This window comes from Macaca mulatta, chromosome 4 (assembly GCF_049350105.2).
Source record: "Macaca mulatta isolate MMU2019108-1 chromosome 4, T2T-MMU8v2.0, whole genome shotgun sequence".
Taxonomy (NCBI): Eukaryota; Metazoa; Chordata; class Mammalia; order Primates; family Cercopithecidae; genus Macaca; species Macaca mulatta.
In genome coordinates this window covers 74805548-74824906 of record NC_133409.1, presented here as the reverse complement: position 1 = coordinate 74824906, position 19359 = coordinate 74805548, and positions in this window count along the sequence as shown.

The following is a 19359-nucleotide window of genomic DNA, read 5'->3' as shown; positions in this document are numbered from 1 at the left end:
AGGAGCTCAGAGCCAGAGGTGCCCTGGGAATTTGTGGAATTTTAAAGTGGGCATTGCACTGTGCATAAATTTAGAGTAAGAGTTTGCTGCAATCTTCCCTCATCTTAAAAGGGACAGTAGTTGCAAAATAATATTTCACTTACATGTAAAATATACACTGCTACTGGTTACCTAGAAGTCATCTGGCCTAGGTACCTATGGTCTGGGACTGGGTAATGCAGGCATTTCTTCCTCCATTTAACATAATTCCCCATCATCAATCCATCTACTCAGTCACTCAACATAATGGTGATACATACAAGGCATTCTTTTGGGTATTGAAGATTGAGGGACTAACAAAGTTGCTGGCATCCTGGAACTCATGATCTATTGAAAGATACATATGATTTATAAATAAATACAAAGTAATCTAATTTTGGCTAGTTAAAATTGCGAAGAAGAAGAAGAAGAGGAGGAGGAAGAGGAAGAGGAAGAAAAGAAGAAGAAGAAGAAGAAGAAGAAGAAGAAGAAGAAGAAGAAGAAGAAGAAGAAGAAGAAGAAGAAGAAGAAGAAGAAGAAGAAGAGGAAGAAGAAGAAGAAGAGGAAGAAGAAAGAAGAAGCAGTGTAAGGAAGAGATGCTGACACATGCTACTTTAGATGAGGTCAGAGAAAGTGTCACTCAGAAGTGATAATGGAACCACTTCTGCCTGAAGTCAGGAAGGATGGAGAGGTTAGCTGTGACTGAGTGCAGAGTAAGTCCTGGCCCCAGAAAGAGGGTGAGCAGAGGGGAGCTCCAGACAATTTTGTGACTTGTATTATTTCCCTTCTTGCTACGTCAGCTTTGAAATTGCTTAGATTGCTTAGGTAAATGCTTTAAGGACTCTTAATTATGAATAAAAACATGTTCTAAATAGGTGCATAGAAAAAAAAACTTACAACTGCTGTGATTTCCAAGTATGGCCAGCATTGCCTGGGGGATCAGAGCGGGCAGCGTCTGAAGTATGCTCTGCGCAATGTTCCGAAAAGCCCTCTCACCTAAATTGTTTGCAGCCTGAGTTTAGGCCCCATTCACTAATATTATCAAAAGGGGATTGATTGTATCAGTTAAGCCTAGCCATTCCTCAACCCTGGCCAAGCCTTTCTTCCTCTATTGTTTTAGAACAAGGTAGGGTAGGTTTTCCTTCACATAAATGAAATCACAGACCATAATGTGAATGCTGTGAATGCGGGATTAGGGTGAAATGCTAGAAGAAACAAAAATGAGACAAATGTGAAGATCTGTGTCCACTTCTCAACACCATGTATCAATTACATGGTGATTAGAGAAGGTACCCAGAAGGTGAAGCATGATGCTTTATTTGGAAAGCATTTAAGGACATGAAATGTTCTCTCTAGAGGGGAGTAAATCAAGGCAAACATGGCACTTAGCATAGTTCCAATCCTAGATTAAAACTCCTCCCTGGGGCCAGGCATGGTGGCTCACACCAGTAATCCCAGCAATTTGGGAGGGCAACGCAGTCAGATCACAACGTCAAGAGACCTAGACCATCCTGGCCAACATGGTGAAACCCCATCTCTACTAAAAATACAAAAAAAATTAACTAGGCGTGGTGGCACACACCTGTAGTCCCAGCTACTCAGGAGTCTGAGGTGGGAGAATTGCTTGAACCCGTGAGGCAGAGGTTGCAGTGAGCCAAGATTGTGCCACTGCACTCCAGCCTGGTGACAGAGTGAAACTCTGTCTCAAAACAAAACAAAACAAAACAAAAAAACAACAAACAAACAAACAAACAAAAAACTCCTCCCTAGATTCTGAATTTCTTGAGGAGAGGGGCACAACTATCACGTCCCAAGCACCCAGTCCAGGCCTGGCATATTGGAAGCACTTAATGGATATTTTTGGAATGTGTGATGAATGGTGAACAAACATAAAATGTGTACTTCTTTCGGTGGAGGAGCTATTTCTGTGAGAATAAAAGTAAATACTTGTCTACTACTCCAAAAGAGAGACGGAAATGATGATAACGCTGGCAGAAGAACTCAGCTCCCGGAAGGGAGAATCTTACAATCATTCAGACTGTTAAAAAAAGGGACACCACTGCCTTAAGAGAAGGTGTGCTTCTAGGTGTGGAGAGCATTCAAAGAAAGGATGCTCCCCCTCTTTGCTCCCGTTTGATCAGTTGTGTAACAGAGGACATTCCTCCATGGAATAGGGAGTTTTTCATGAGACATTCAGGACCACTTTAACTGTAAGAGTCCCAGATTCTAAACGATGGAGGTGGGCAGTATGTACTCTGGGAAGAGGGAAATTCCCCAAGGTGTGGGCTGGAGCTATTACAATTGTGGAGTTGACAAGAGACTCTAATTAAGTGAGGACAGATCATGCAGCCATCTGATACCCGAGTAATTCATACTCCCCTCATTCCTTTCTGGAATCCCTTGATAGCACTCCCGTGACATGATTTCTGTTCTTGAGGTCCCAAAGTATGGTCCACTAAAATGAGAATGTGCCAGAATGTGGTTGTTAGTCCTGGCGGGAATCTCCTGTCCTACTGAAGGATAGTGGGCATTTCCTCTCCCTCTTCCTGCTCATGGCCTGTGAGGGAAGAACTAATGAAATGAGTTTGGGGGCAGATGAATACCCCTGAGGTTCACTGGCCCTATCCTTTCCCTTAGACCATTTGCCTTTAACTCTCTCTTGAACAACTGTTCGGTAAAGTTAATAGCTGCAAGCTCTTCAGGGGAAGGTTTGCTAAAATCATGTCCAAGAAAATAAATATAATGAATGAACAATCTCTGGAGAAAGCCTTGACATTTAAAAAAAATGTAAATTAGTCTCACAAGGATTCGCTATGAAATAGGCAAAGTGCATTAGTACAAATGAGATATTTTTACAGCGATTATAGGAGCCATCTCCCGGGGACCACACCTGAACTCTTAAAGGCTGAACCAAAAACCAGTTGTGTACCCAGGAATCTAGCGTGACAGATTTGAATGTATTCCACTAATAACTCTCCTCACCCCATGCCTGCATTTCAGTGCACGGTTCCCCTGTTGCTCAATGAGCTTTGATACAAGGATGCTGGAGCATGGCTTTGAACTCCTCTGAACCCAATTATACCCAGCCATTTGGAAGTGCCATGGTGAGATGATGGTAGAACAGTGCTCTCTGAACTAGCATACAGAGAGTTCACGAAGGAGCTGACTGTGGCGCGCGTGGCAGCCAATTCATACATAGAAGTGGGCTGCCAGTGGCACCGCTGCCTGCCAGCCTGAAGCGAGCATGGAGAATATAAAAGGGAAATTCAATTAGTTAACCAAAAACGGATTGAGCAAAGTGAAGGGGCAGCTGGTGGCAGCTTCCAGGCTTTGATTTGCAAGAGAGATGCCTTGCTCCAGCACGGGCTCCTTGTACTGGGTGAATGTGTCAAAGGAGAGAGCTTCCTCGCAGTGAGGGGGAGGCATTTCCCCTCCCCGGAGTAATTCCCTGCTCTTCAATCATAATGGAAGTCCCTTCTCCAGGTGGGAATCCCAGGCTTTTTCTCTCCAAATCAGCTTGGGACTAATTAAGATGGCCTCAATAGAAAAAAAAAAAAAAAAGAAAGAGGGCTCAGCGGGCAGGCTGTTGTTCTTTCCCCATAGGGTGGGAGGCTGACGCACTTTCTTATCAGACAACGTGTATGGTACTCAGGATTTTTTTTTAAAAAGGAGGCTTTTGTGACCAGGCTCTAAGGAAAGGAGCTGCATTTTATTTCTATCATAAATCTGTTTTGTTTTATGGCCTGACCATAAAACCTTAAAATGACATTTTAAATCTGGACTCTCTAACATGGATCCGTTTTCGTGGATTGCAGCCAACGCGACCTGCAGGTCCCTGTTGTGGGGTTGCTGTTCACACTTGTCATCTTTAAAGTTTGGAGAGGTCACAAGGTGAGGAGCTAGAATGGTTAATTTCTCAACTTTGCTGGAGGTCAGAAATCACCAAACCTTTACAACGCAGCAGTCCATTTTGTTAGGCTCATTGACTTTTCAAACAGTGGGTCGGCCAGTGGTTCTCCTTAAGCATCCAAGATATGTTACTAAAGGAGGTTTCGGTGTTTAGATGGAGTGAGATGACCAGGTACCTGAAGTGACCCTTCGCAGAATCTGGCAGGACAGATGTGCTGTTGCCTGAGGATTTTGCATCTGACATGGTGGAGTGGTGGGTCCTGCCCCAGCCTGCCCCTGGATCACATGGGAGCCAGGGATTAAATAAATGCCCCTGGCCCGGTGTGGTGGCTCAAGCCTGTAATCCCAGCACTTTGGGAGGCTACAGTGGGTGGATCACCTGAAGTCAGGAGTTCGAGACCAACCAGGCCAACAGAGTGAAACCCCTTCTCTACTAAAAACACAAAAAATAGCTGGGCATGGTGGTGTGCACCTTATAGTCCCAGCTACTCTGGAGGCTGAGACAGGAGAATCACTTGAACCCAGGAGGCGGAGGTTGCAGTTAGCCGAGGTGGCAACACTGCATTCCAGCCTGGGCAACAAAGCCAGACTCCGTCTCAAAAAAAAAAAAAAAAAAAGAAAAAAAGAAAAATGCCCCCACCTCTGCCATGCTCTCTCATCTCAGAGAGGGGGCCCCCTAACCCACACCTCCTCAGCACCCCATCTTTTGCTAAGACCACCCTGCTGCCTGGCCTCTCTGCTCTGCATCCCACCTATTAGTTTTGTCAACCTTCCTCTTCCTGATTTTGTGTCAAACCAAAAGAAAACTCTTTCGTTTTTGAACTTTGGGAGGACAGAGGTACCCATCCCTCCAGGAGCCACCAGAACCTTGCTAAGTTTTGAGCAAATAAGCATTTCTCATCTCCTTTTTGGCCTTTTATCCCCTTCCACTCCCAGTCCAAGCTTTCCTTAATAGATCTAAACTCCCCAAATCACAGCCTGAGTAGGAGATTTCCTTGTGGGTACTTTCAATTTCTGTTTTTAGCCTTTCAATAAGAAGTTGTTAACTACCTTAGTAGTTCAGAAAGGCTAGGCTCAGAACACAGAGAGTTTTCGGTACAGCAGTGGAAAAAATACCTCTGATTTATTTCTGCCTAGGTTAAAATAAAACACAAATTAATATATGGAATGACATTGTCTGCCACACCGACGTCAGTGTTCATTGAGAACATGGATCACAGCAAACATCCTAGGTGCTTCCTCCCCCTCCCTTCCAATATATGAGAAGCAGCCTCATTCTTTTACTTTTCCAGTGGCTCTCACATGTTTGCTGTAAGATGATGAAAACCTTCCTTTCATCCAGCCTGCTTCTGGCCCTCTGTTCCTCTTTGTGCTCTGGAAAAGCTTCCTAATTGGGCTCCCTACCTGTGGTCTTTCTCCATTTTAATGTATCATGTAATAATGGCATTCGTTCCTCTGTGTGCCAGGAACTGGGCTAAGCACTTTGCACAAATTATCTCAGTGTGTCTTTACCAGGGCCCTGAGGGCTAGAGATCGTTATTGTGCAGGCATCTATTGATTTTCTTTAATTCTCTCGAATTTGCAGTGGGGTTAGTTTGCCTGTTGCATGAAGTCCAAATGCCTTTACCACCCTCATGGCCTGACTTGAACCAACCTTCTGGAATTATCTAATAGTTACTACTCCCAAAACTGAGCCAGTTGGATAGCACAGACTTCTCTGATGATCCCCCCCTTTTTTTTTTTTTGAATACCTATACTGTTTTTAACGCTTCATTCTTGTCTTCTGCTTCCCCTTTCTCTTGAATGATTTCACCTTCCATGTGTTCCTCACCCGTGGAAATCCTACCATTCATGATAGACACTGCTGGTTCCTTACCAAATAGCAATTTTCTCTTTTTTCTTACCAATAGAGTCCCAACTTTGTTTGTGGTAGAAATGAACCTCATTAAAAATATTCCCATCTTTGGAATCACTTGCTTCCTGGGTTAGTCATGTCATCCAGGTCAGACCAATACAACAGATGCAAGAACTCCCTGGGAGCTTCTGGGAAAATTTGCTTTCCTGATATAAGCACTGATCCTTTTTCCTGGATGTTTTCTTATTCTTTCTGTCTGGAATGTGACTGCTATGCCTGGACGTGGAGCCGCCATCTTGCAATCAAGAGGATGAGGAGCACATGCTGAGGATAGTGTTGTAGGAGGCAAAAGGGAGCCCATGTTTTTAGTGACTTCTTTGAGAAGCTGTACTTATTCTGAACTGCATATTCCCAGGCTTTTTTTTCATAGAAAAATAATCTAATTCCTTATGTGGCTTAATCATGGCAATCACATTTCTACTCAGTTGAATATAATCCTGACACGCAATCCTTCAAGGCTAAATTCCAATGCTACATAATGTATGAAGACAACCACTCTCATCTAAGTCATCATCCTCTCTAACATGGAATAGGGAAGTAACCTCTTAATCTTTTCTGCTTCGACTTTTCTCACGAACATTTATATTATACATTTTTTTTCTTTTGCTCCACAGCCAGAGTGATACTTTTTAAATATTTACAAGATCTTGACATTCCCAGTTAGCAACCCAATCCTCCAATGACATCCCATAATCATGCTTAAAATAAAACCCAACATCTCTCCATCTATGACAAGGCCCTGCATAAACTGAATCTTGCTTATATTCTCCCCTGCCACTCTCCCCACCCCATTCTCTCTCTCAGTTCCTTGAATAATCCAAATATATTCCAACACCAGATTCCTCATACTTGTTCCCCCTTTTCAAATATTGGAACCCTCACTCCCTCAATTCCTTCAGGTCTCTACTTAAATTTCAATCCCTAGAGTCTTCCTTGATTATCTCTTCTAAAAAACTATATCAATCTTCACTCTTTCTGCTCATACAATATTATTTTATAGCACTTAGCATTATACCTATTTATATTATATTATATTATTTATTCACATATTTATTAACTGTCTTTCTCATTAGAATGTGAGCTTCATGAATCAGGGATTTTGGCTGCATTCTCCACCACAATATCTCTGGCATTTAGAACAGTTCTAACACATAGTAGGTGGTTAATACATAATTGAGAAATACATAATTGAAGGGAAGGAAGGAAACACGGAAGAAAGGAAGGAAGATCACAGATCTTGGTTAGGGATTTAAAATAGTCGGTGTTCCTTAAATGAGAGAAAATGAAGGACTGATTTAGGAACTGCTATTCCTCTGAGAATGTTTTCCTAAGAATAAGTGACAATTACTTGAGATAACATCTCCCTGGATTCCTCCTTACATCAGAAGATGGCAAAATCACTAAAGCATGTTCTGTCCACACCTTGCTCTGACAGTTACTAGAGGGAGTGGTGTTAATGTTGCCACAGCAACGGTACATCTTATGTCAAAGCTCCAGCTTGCTTTAGATGTGGTAGCTGGTTTAAAAAGTTTTCTTGGGGATTCAAATATACATGTTGCTTTTGCTTTCCGATTTTCTTAACCAGTTGCTTGTTGTTAATCACGAACTCTACATGTAGTGCTGACACTGCTTTTGAACTCTGTCCCTTCGAGAGAGGACTAAAGAATGCACTGGCATTTGCATGCAATGGTGCTGCATGTGTAAATGCTATCATACTTCTTGTGCCATTGATCTCAGATTGGGAAGACAAGCTTTGTAAAATACTAAATAGAAAATGACTGTGTTTCTCCTTGTGGCACCTGTTTCTCGCCAAGGCTCACACAGCCCAGCATGCTCTGTCTCCACTCTCTTGTTCCTGTTTGGTGTGGTCTGGATACACAGAATATCTTTCTGTCATCTAACACACCGTATTGCTTCCCTCTGTGAGGTCTTTGAACTTTCTGTTTTCTCTGCTCAGACACGCCCAGACATTTTCTTAGCTTACTTCTTTCCTTTCTTCATTGCTATGCTCAAGTAGCACATACTCATGTGCTATTTGACAACCCACCCTAAAATGTTTGAAAATTTCAACTCTTGCCTGCCCCCACCCTTTTACTTTCTCTTCGTGATCATCTTTGTTTTTCCTTATAATCTTGTTTACTACCTGCCACTATGCTTATATTTATTCACTTACTTGTCTTCTTCATGAGAATGTACACTCCAATATGGGAGGGACAACTTTGTTTTGTTAACTATGTATGAATAATATAGAGTTCTATAACCGTTTATTTATCCATTTAACAGTGGGTGGACACTTGGGTTTTGGCCAGACTGGGGCTCTATTACAAAGCTGATAATGACACTTATGTCCAGGTCTTTGTGTTTTACCTCCAGGTCTTTGTGTGAACTTACATTTTCATTTCTCTTAGATAAATACCCTGCAATGAAATTGCTCTGTTGTATGGTAAAGGTATTTATATTTATGAAAAACTGCCAAACTGTTTCCCCAAATTCTTCAACCATTTTGCATTCCCACCTGCAATATATGAAAGTTCAAGTTGTTCCACGTCTTCATCAATCCTTGGAATTTCAGTCATTAACTTTAACCATTCTAATAAGCGTAAAGCACTATTACACTGAGGTTGAAATTTGCATTTCCTTGACCACTAATGATATTAAACATCTTTTTTTGTGCTTATTATTTGTATATATTTTTGATGAAACATCTGTATATATCTTTTACTCATTTTTATTGAATTATCTTTTTCTCAATGTTTATTCAGACTCAGTGCAAGAACAATCACATAGAAAACATTCCAGTACATTTTATAAGATGGTTGCTGAAATTACACACCTTATGTTATTCACACATAGATCCTTGTACAAGGAAAATTTTTCTCTCCTAAATAGGGAGTATGAGATTTTCCATTATGAAATGGGAATTGTATTCTTATCATATTTCCAATTTTCCTTTGAACAATGGGAGTTAGTTCAGTGCTGAATTTAACACTTAATCACAGGAATTACGTTATTTTAGGTTTTTAATATATGTGTTCACTTCCTGACATGCTTCTCTGTTTTTCTATTAAATACTCATGTTTTTATTATGTATCTGCTTTTAATTCAAGCAGATTCACATTTCTCTTGAAAGTAGATGACGTATATCTCAGTTTCTACACATTCGAGTACGGACAATGATGCTTCTGATCCAACTCACAGGGATGCTAGAAATCTCATTAGTGTCCTGGCATTGTTCAGACATTTTTGGTTTCTTGGATTAGTTTAATCCAAAATAGCCTTTCTACAAAGTAATTATTTTCCTGTGTTTTTCCAAATACTTTTTACCTTGAAGATACACAAGTATTTATACTGATAGCAGCATTCTCATTACAGTAGTTTTATGCTATTTTATGAAAATATGACATAATTTTCTAAAACAGAATACATAGACTTGTTTGTTTGGTTTTTTTTTTGAGCTCATATCTACCTTTACCTGTGTTTTTGATGTCAGGAACCACATTTTATACATGTTTACACTCCTTATGACCCCGAAAGATCTCCCTGTGCATAGTAAGGTATTTAATCAACGTTGCTTAAAAAAGTGCTAGATAAAGGAGTGGCAGGAATTTTAAATTTTTGTACATCATTTATTTATTTATTCAGACAAACATCCATCTCTTATAGGGCAGACATATGTGAATTGCTTTTGGGGACCTGAAGAGGGACATAGGACTGGAAGTTGCAGCAATAATGTTTTCCAAATGTAGTTTTCTTTCTAGAAATATCATGTCCACTTAGTGATCAAACAAATGAAATTAAGAGAATGAACATGATGAGGAAATGGAGTGGCCTGGTGGGGAGGCCATTGCTGGAGAAGAGCTGGCGGGGGGATGGTGAGCTCAAGAAACAGAACTCTCCATTTGGAGGGGCCCTGGAGTCTGCAGCTGTACTGAGCTCTCCTGGAGTTGAATATCAAGGGTTAATTTGCCATAATAAAATCAGCATGAACACCGCCAAAGAGGCCTGAGCAGACCCTCAAGTAAGTAATTAATTCTGGCTGCTTTCCGCTCTCTAGCTTTCATCATCCTTAATGTTATCTAATTGTAAAATTATTCTTCAAACCTTCCTACTATAAAGGAAGAAAATGCCCAGATCTAACCTGCTTTTCTTGAGGGCATGGGTGCCTCCTGCATCTTGGTGGAAGTACCCAAGATGCTACTAATTAAGGATGTGTGAACACTTGAAAACTTTTGATCAACTTTCATAAAATAGCCTATAAAGGAGTTCTAGAAAAGCTTTTCTCATGTGCACTGAGATTTCCTTTGGAGGGAAGCACAGGGTTTTCTCCACAGCTCCTCTGACCTTGAGACCCTCACAGTGACTCTGTGGGATTCTGAGACAGGGATGCACCTCTATTAGTCTGTTGTCACATTGCTATAAAGAGCTACCTGAGACTGGGTAATTTATAAAGCAAAGGCTGGGTGATTTATAATTGACTCACGGTTCTGCAGGCTGTACAGGAAGCAAGGCTGGGGAGGCCTCAGGAAACTTATAATCATGGTGGAAGGAGGAGGGGAAGCAGGCGCATCTTACATGGGTGGAGAAGAAGGAAGAGAGAGTGGGGGAGGTGCTATGCAGTTTTAAACAGCCAGATCTCATGGGAACTCACTCTCACAAGAACAGCAAGGGGGAAATCTGTCCCCATGATCTAGTCACCTCCTACCAGGCCCCTCCTCCAACACTGGGGATCACAATTTCATATGAGATTTGGGCAGAGACACAAATCCAAACCATATCAGTACCTAAAAGGCAAGAAGGAGCAGAGCAGAGAGAAGTTCCTGGCCTGGCCCCTAGTTACTGCTGCCACTGGGGATGATACTGAGAAAAGGGTTGGGGACCGTCCCACCTCACAATCTGCTGAGCCTCCCAATGCCAAGGGCTTTTAATTCATGGCAATGTAGCTGGATACACTGAATTTTCACCTTTAAAGGACACGTTTATCCTGTATGTCTTTCTCCTTAAAACAACAAGGTTTTGCAAGCAAAGTCATTTCTCGATTCACAGCCATGGCAAGGGAAGCCAAGCTGTCTTTTCCACTGTGATTACCTGCCCAGGCTTCAGGTCTTGGGGTCACTAGGTAGCCTTAGCAACCTAAGTGCAATGTACTATTAAAATAATGACCATTTCTCCAGTCTAGTTAAAAAATAGAAGAAACAGCCTTGGATGGCATCCTGGTCAGGGGGGAAATATCTCATGTGTCTCTGGGGTGAGATATAAAACTGAGGGCTTGACCTCTTTTGGCCATTAAAGACCTTCGAGTCCTCTCCTGTCTCTTTGTTTCCTACAAGAGTAGTGGTAGTATTAATTCTGTGGCTGGCTAAATTCTAACTGGGGTAATTATACTGTCACCCTGTATTTCCCTGGAGATTCAGTTAGAAAAGTTACTCTTTGATCATGCTCTTAAATCCTACTGTGCTAGGCTTTGTAACATGGCAGGTGAAGAATGGCTATTGGATTCCACATGCCTCCCTCCGCTGGGTGAGTGATGCTAATTCTATGTACGTGTTCTGCTGAGTGCTTGGGGATCCTTCTGGGGGGAGCTGCTGCAGTAAGCATGAGCTATTATTAGTCTACTCTCAAAAAAAGAACTTGTTGTTCTAGGCTATATTCCTTGGGAAATTTTTAGTCAAAACTCCAGACAATTAGCAAAATAATGGAGAAGATTGCTAGAGGTATGAATTTTGTGATACATGTGTCTATATGTATCTTTACAAATACATGATAAAATACACATATATGTGCACACACACAGATAAAAATAAATTGCTTTACACATATAACATAATTGATCCTAAATATCCTGAGCAACCTATTGGGTCATTGTCATTTACTTTTACATAACATCTCCCAGGCTAACACGACCAGTGACATGGGGGTCTTGGAGGAGCTACGTAGGCTGGGCACCTTTCAGTTGGTTTTGATTTAGAGCCAAAAATTATGACTGAAGATGCTTTAAAATTATTGTAAGGGAATCATGGAAACAGTAATTATGGGCTTCAGAGAAACTCCTCAAATGCTGAATTATTAAACTCTTATAAAAAACAATCTAAATACAGAGAGTGTGCACAGCTTAAGGGCTTCATGTGTCCTAAGCACTTAAATCAAACGTATGGCTGAATAAGGAGCCATATACGTAACTCCATGCTTAGAGCAAGACACAACGACGGAGGGAATTTTAGGGCAAACCTAATCATATGAATGCTTGTATTTTTTAGTCTCTTCTTTTGTGCCTCCTCTTACCTTATATTTATTTTGGTAACTAAATTCAAAGAAATATGTTCACAGTTTTTATAATCCTATGTGGAAAAAAATCTAAATGTGTATTAAGAAGGGATTATTGTCAACATCAGACTATACGGCAGACATGATCTTGTAGAGCACCATTTGTGATCATGGAAAGATGCTAAATAAGAAATCTGGATACAAAATCCTAATTTATATAGTTCCTAATTTATATAATTTATATGATTGTACACGTTTGTGAAAATACGTATTTCTGAGTGCATGTGGTGCAAGAAGTAATTCTGGACATCTACACCAAATCTAACAGTGACTGCTTCCCGGGGGTTTCATTTTGATCTTTTTTTTAGTTTTGGTGAACATTGTAAGTTATGTTTTATAATTAATGTCAAATGAGTTACAAAGGGTCACTGAAAATTAATGAACAACAAGACCAAGAGAAAAACATGTAATCCTGACCGCAAGGGACACTAGTACAACAGCTTAGGAAAGAAGAATTCACTTTATAGAGTTCTATCAACTATCTATTGTAAAAGTCAACACAGTGGAACAGTTTATTTAAAATACAGTATTTTGTTGGTTAGGGGGAAAAAGTTGCTGAAAAATTTGCTGTGAGGTGATACCTGTCACATAAATTTAAATTCTGAAGTTTTCAGCAGAAATGTCAGCAAAAGCCTCTAACTTGATGGACCATTTGATGACCAAGAGACCGACGTCCCTCCCACAGGAGACCTGCGTGGTGCTGTGGCTGCAGGTGATAAGCCCCTCTTGGAGTCAGGGAGCCTGAGAAGGACCCAAGAGGGCCAAGGCAGAGAATGCAGCGGCCATTTGGGGGCCCAAAGTGTTTGGGGACCCTGCCACTCCTAATGCTGCTGGTACTAAATAATAAATGAAATAGCAAAGAAACAATAAAATGTTAATCAAACACATATCACTACAGAGAATCTTATCTAAACTTCTTTGAGAGACCAAATAATATTTTCAAGTATTACCTTGTAGAATATCCCATTAATCTGAGTCTGAAAGCAGCTAGGATTGTTGGATTTCAGTGTGTGCTTACTGTGTGTCAGGCATTCTTCCAGGAGCATCACATATATTCACTCATGTAAAAGTCACAGTGAGTCTAGGAGGTAGATGTTGTTATTTTCCAGATACAAACACTAGGGCACAGGGGAATTACGTCATTTGCCCAAAGTTAGATACCTAAAATAAATGCCAGAGTCAAAATAGAAGCCGTTACCTTTTCACTCATGTGAAGCACCCATACATTCCACTATCATTCTAGAAATTGCTGAGAATAGTCTTTACAGATTTTTCTGAAATTCTGTATCTTTATGTATGAAAGAAGTCCTATATGTCAACTTCAGCATGGTGAACATTGCAAAGACTTGTGTAAGCGTTGGAGGAAGTATGAACTCTTTGTCATTCTTAGTTGAGTGGACCCTTAGACACTAAGCAGGCTATGGTTATTGGCTACAGAAACATCATATTCATATCATCCCAATTTCTTTCTGCAAAAACTGAGATGGATGTAAGTACTTGTATAGGCTTCCAATCCATTCTTCCCACCTTTCTAAGCCATGGCTACCGCCAATAAAATGAACATGTTTTCCAAATAATAAAAACTAAACACATGATCTGATGAATTATTTTCTCCAAGTTTTGAATTTATGTATATGTATAACTATAGACTGTTTAATTTTATATCATATAATTATTTATAGAATGTTATAGAAACACATAACGTGGTTTTCATATGTAAAATGGATTGCATTTATTAAAAACAATAATATTGCATGAAATATAAAATGACCCTGGAAAAATTTCCAGCATATGATTATCAGACATTGAGGAGATATTATTCATTATGCAGTAGAGTTGGAGGATATATTAATAGCTGGCATTAGCCTTCCCCTTGTAAAAAAAATATCTTTACCGGGAAATGATCTGGATGGATCCTTCTTGGGAAGGTGAGAATCAGCTGTGATAACCAGCAAAGGGGTTCGCTGCATAAGACCGAAGAAGAAGTGGATTTGTTTTACATCTCAAATGGAGGGGAAAAGATGATGACTGCTCCTGAGCATGAGGAAAGAAGACAGAGAAGCCAAAAAGATAAATCAATTCTGAGACTGCTCAACCCGGCCTTGCCCTGGGAATCTTAATGAAGTCTGTATTCTTAAATATGCTTTGCGTGGGTTGAGATATTTAAAAAATTCAAAGTGGCTGAATGAAACACTAGTGTCAATCAGAGCAGAACAGAAAACAGACCTGAAGAAGCAGAAGCCCAGAGAGTAGAGGAATCCGTGAACAGAGTTGACCTTACCCTCACCTTGCCTTGGGAATTCAGAAATATGAGGGAAGGTCTTAGGTAATGGAATTAAGTATGTACAAGAGTGAGAAGATTTGAGGTGAGAACACCTAGCATTTAAGGATAGCGAGGCCCATATGATATTTGAATTACATTTATAAAGACATTTTGTTTGGATCTTTGCAACATTTAACATATAACATAGGATGAAGAAGAATCTTTATTCCATGGCTTGGTGGTTTAAGTTTGTATGATTTCATGGCTTCTGTATACAATAAAACAAAGCACCTCGCTTATGAGCAGAAAGAAGTTTGGTCACAGTTGGAATGATTTTTTTAGGTAATTGGAATTTTGCTTTAAAAAGAAGCATGTACTTAGCAATATGGCTTCGTTATGTCACAATCCTGATGCTAAATAGGCTCCTAGACTAATCATTGTAGTACAATGGTCAACCTGGATTTCAGCTATAAATTGCAAGCATAATATGTAACAGATAATAGATATATTAATGGCACAAGTAACTTCTATACCTCCTCCATCTTTCAAATAGTCCTTTATTTTCTCTTTGAAGAAATTCTCATTTTCCTTCTCTTACCCCCTTTTTTCTTTCTCTCTCCTTCATTAAACTATAGCTGTTTAGATTAATAAGAGACATCTTGTAATAGGAGATATAACCAGTGTGAGCATAGGACCACATTCCAAACAACTTGACATTTGGTGGATAGACTTGATCTCAGTGTTAACAGAGCCATATGGACAGGACTAACAGCCACCGGTGGCTGCTGGACTCAGAGGATATTAGGAAAATCCAAAGAGGTATTATCTCTGCTTCTTTATATCTCACTCATTCCAGTTGACTATAACTTGTTACCATCCTGAAGCACTCAACTATCAACCCTAAAGAATATCATTGGCATCCTAATTACCAATCACAATGACAAATTTTCATCTTTATTTTACTTGACATCAAATTTAACAATACAGTAATTCCCCCTTGTCCTTCAGGGATATGTTCCAGGGTTCCCAGTGGATGCCTGAAACTGCAGGTGGTACTGAGACCTGTACATACTGTTTTTTTCCTATGCATACATACCTATCATAAAGTTTAATTTATAAATTAGGTACAGTAAGATATTAAACAACAAAATAGAACAATCATAACAACATATTATAATCAAAGTTATGTGAATAGTTACTTCTGTAATTTTCCACTTAATATTTTTGGACCACTGTTGATTTCGAGTAACTGAAACTGAGGAAAGAGAAACCACAGATAAGTGAAGACTACTGTATTGATCTCTCCATTTCTTTATCTTATCCTGAGTTCCAAATGAGACTATTCTTGTTTGGTTTTTATGTTGCTAACCATTTGCCTTAATCTCTTTTGATGGTTACTTCTCTTTTCTGTGATCTAATGCATTACTCTGTCTTTAGCTGTCATTCCCAAAACACTATCTCTATTTTAAAAATACCCCCAGACAGAATATACGAGTCTACTAGATCTCTCCAACTAAGCTATTTACTCTCAGTCTCTCTCTCCTGCTCTCTAACCCCTCACATCAAATAAGTCATCAAGTTATATTTATTCCACTTTAGCAATGGTTCTTGCCTTAATTTTATCTTATATGCTAGAATATAGTCACCCTTTACTTTTTTCATAAAACGTAGTAACAGCTTCTAAATGATGCCCCTGTTCACTCTTCCATACCATCTTCCATACAATGAGAAAGTTTCTTTCTCACATTGTGGTAGACTCTCACATTGGTGGCTCCTCAATGAGTTGTGTCTCCCAGAAGTCATGCCCTTGAGTAATCACAACCTACATTGACTCTGGGGTTGACCAGATGACTTGCTTTGACTAATCATGTATTAATAATAATGATGCAGCTGGAGATTTCATAAGTGCTGGAATGTCTGGGATCGTCTCCTAGAAGTCTTCCCTTTTGAATTCCAGCCACCATGCTGTAAGGAAGATGGTTTACGAGTGACTGTTGGAGGAAGAGGGGCTGTGTGGGAAGAATGAGGCAACTCAACCAATAGCCAGCACCAAGGCCCCAACATGAGTGAGGCATCTTGGATTTTCAGCCCGGGCTGAGTTCCCAGCCGAATGCAGCTGCATGGGAGACCCCAGTTGACCTGACACGGAGAACTGCCCTGCTGCCCATTGAATCGTTACAAATTGAAAATTGCTGTTATTTTAAGCCTCTAAATTTTGAAGTGCTTTGTTATGCAGTAATAGAAAACAGAAACATCATGCGTAAGCTTAAAATCCTTTGTTGATTTCTAATTCACCCAGAGTGAAGTTGAAATTCCTCCCGATGTCATATCATCCAGGACACAACTTTTGTAGTCCTATCTCCCATCCTTCCTCTCCTCAGACCATTCACTCCACTGACCTCAAGTGGTTCATTGTGACAGTGCACAGCAATGTCTTCTGTGTGACAACGCTCCACCACTTTCTCGTGTGGTCGATGCCTCGCCCTTCAAAACCATATTCAACTTCTTTATGACTTCTTACAGGCAAAGCTAGTCACCGACTCTCCTATGCTCTTGTAGCACTTAGTCTTTGCCATTTCTTTACGGCAATTAACATGTTTGTTTGTGTTAGTTTTGATTTCGTATTTGTTTATGTATTTGTTTCTCCAATGGAACTTAGAGATTACATCATCTAGTCCTCACTGACCTCCCTGGCATTAGTTTTACTTTCCTACTCTGGATACTGTAGCCATATTGAATCATTTTCACTCTCCCTGGGGCATCTTCCAGTCTTGTCCTTCCCCCACCCCTCACCCACATTTCTGTTTTCTACACCTCTCCTCAACCGCCACTTTCTCTCTTGGGCATTAACTTCTTCAGGGCTTCCTTTCCTAACCCTTCAACACTGTAGCACATGTTTGTCAACTAAAGAAAGAAACTGATGCAAAATTAATACAGAGTTTATTTAGGCCAAGATTGAGGACTGCAGCCTGGAAACACTTCCAAGTTACTTGGGATGTGATCTGGCAACAAACAAGAGTCTTGAGTTTTTAAAGAAAAAAGAACGAATAAGGAGGGCAGGTGATGACAAAAGTTGTTTTCAGGAATTCTCATTGGTCTATGAAAATAACATTGATTAGCGATTGGCTAATTGTTGAATTATAGAGTATGCATTGTTGAACTATAGAGTATGAGTTATGGTGTCCAGTATATGTAGTGTATGGCACTGAGAAGATAATTTATGTCTGTTTGGCATCAGTGTAGAGCCGGCAGAGCAAGTAGCTTCAAGAGGTATTACCTAGCTCAAGGGTGAGTGAGAGGGGACTGCTGTCACTTTTGCACACCTCTTGGGGGGTCGATCATTTAAAGGGGATTAATGTTTCTCAGACAGAGTTTCTTTTCTCATACTCCCTCTATAAACTACACTCATAGCAACCCTATTTACCTACAAAGCTCACTTTTTCTTTTTCTTTTTTTTTTTTTTGAGACGGAGTCTCGCTCTGTCGCCCAGGCTGGAGTGCAATGGCCGGATCTCAGCTCACTGCAAGCCCCGCCTCCCGGGTTCACGCCATTCTCCTGCCTCAGCCTCCCGAGTAGCTGGGACTACAGGCGCCCGCCACCTCGCCCGGCTAGTTTTTTGTATTTTTTTAGTAGAGACGGGGTTTCACCATGTTAGCTAGGATGGTCTTGATCTTGTGACCTCGTGATCCGCCCGTCTCGGCCTCCCAAAGTGCTGGGATTACAGGCTTGAGCCACCGCGCCCGGCCGACTTTTTCTTAAATGCCTCTTTATCTGTACTTCCCAGGAGAATAAAACCTCTTAGAATCAGAGAACAATTCTTTTTTACCCTCGTGTCTAGAACAAGACCTAGTACAGAGTGTGTGCTCAAGAGACATTTTCTTCAACAAAGGAACAAATGAGTGGCTGAATGAATAAGTGGCTGTTCTTTATGTATGCCAACCACACATCCTGGCTTTTTAAGGACAGTTATATTTTCAAATGCTCCATGCCAGAGTCTCTGCATGCACAATTGTACTTGCCAAATTTTGGTTGAGAAAAATAAGATCCATGTACCTATAAGAGTAAAGCATATCAGCAATATTGCCGTTCTTTATTTAGACTATTCACTTAATGTAGGCTAAACTTGCATTAACTTTTATTAGCAGCCCTATCATACTGTTAGCTTATAATGAAATTGTGGTCAAATAAAATCCCCAGGTCTCTTTCACATGAACAATTGTCAAAATGTATAAACAAACTGGTTGAATTAATAGCTGGGAACAGCTAATAGGGAAACCCTACTGCTTAAAATGCAATTCTTTCCGGGCCAAATGTTCACCCATCTTAACAGTAATTGCACAATGCATTTCAGCGAAGACCTCATTAAAACTTCATGCTCACCTGTGTGCAAGCAGCACTGAGGATGCATATGGGTTAGGGCAATGGCCAGGTGATTGCCTCCTGGGCTTGCCCAATTGTGAATTTCAGTTAGAGCCACAAAAGTCTGTGCCTTTGCGCCATGATTTATTATAGGGAGTTTGTATCCCAGGGGAGTTCAAGCAATTCAGAAGCAGCGGGAAGAGACAGGGAGGCAGGTGAGCAAAGAATTGAGTGACTGTGAGACGTATTGTGACACCTTGTTAATTATTAACTCTGGCAGCAGGTTGTCAAGTTAACCAGAAGGGGAGGGTGGACCTAATTAAGTATCCAAACAGCATTTCTAAAGAGCCGATATGGTCCAGAAACATTTTCCATGGGGTTGGGCACAAATAAGTTGTCCATCTTGAGTCCAGGGGAACCTGGTTATATTCCAGAAATCCTTGTGATTGTATTCCAGAAATCTAAGCTGTGTATATCTGCACTCATTGCCTGTTGGAGGTGAGGCATGTGCATCGAGTTGTCTCCAGTAGAGGATACATAGTAGGTTTGATGGCCAATTTTTAACCCAAGTCAA